Genomic DNA, 736 nt, shown 5'->3' with positions numbered 1-736 from the left:
GGGGTGACCAGGCTGGCAGGGGAGGGCAGTTGGGGTGACCAGGCTGGCAGGGGAGGGCATTTGGGGGGACCAGGCCTGCAGGGGAGGGCAGTTAGGGACAACCAGGTTGGCAGGGGAGTGGTTAGGGGGTGATAAGGCTGGCAGGCAGGAGCAGTTAGGGGCAATCAGGCAGGCAGGCAGGTGAGCAGTTGGGAGCCAGCAGTCCTGGATTGTGAGAGGGATCCTGATTTGAGAGGACGCAAGCTGGGCTGAGGGGCACCCTTCCCACCCCCACCCCCACCCCCCAGTGCACGAATTTTGTGCACCAGGCCTCTAGTATTTAAGTATATTTAAGCTCATCGTAACTCAGTTTCCATGCTCTCTTTGCACATCAACCTTCCCTCCCTGGTCTTCCTCAATGTGGGGCACTCCAAAATCTGACTTTTGAAATGTTTAAAGAAAATCTTTCATCTATTCTTCTGAACTCTATTAGCCAATCATCCTCTCAAAGCTGATATTCTTCTCTTTGTGGTGTAATCTAACCATCACAATTTCAAACTTCTCTTCTGAAACATGTGAGTCATCCAGAAAAAAAAATAATTAAATCAATAATCCACTCCGAATTAATTAAATTTAAGTCAAGACCCATATTATTATTTTTTATTTAATCTCCAATGGAGAAACATTGATTTCACTTTTTTTTTTTATTGTGATACTCAGCCAGGAGACCCTTAAACACAGCCTGCTACCAACCATT

Source organism: Myotis brandtii, unplaced genomic scaffold (genome assembly GCF_000412655.1).
Source record: "Myotis brandtii unplaced genomic scaffold, ASM41265v1 scaffold103, whole genome shotgun sequence".
Lineage (NCBI taxonomy): Eukaryota > Metazoa > Chordata > Mammalia > Chiroptera > Vespertilionidae > Myotis > Myotis brandtii.
Note: the sequence above shows the minus strand (reverse complement) of the source record.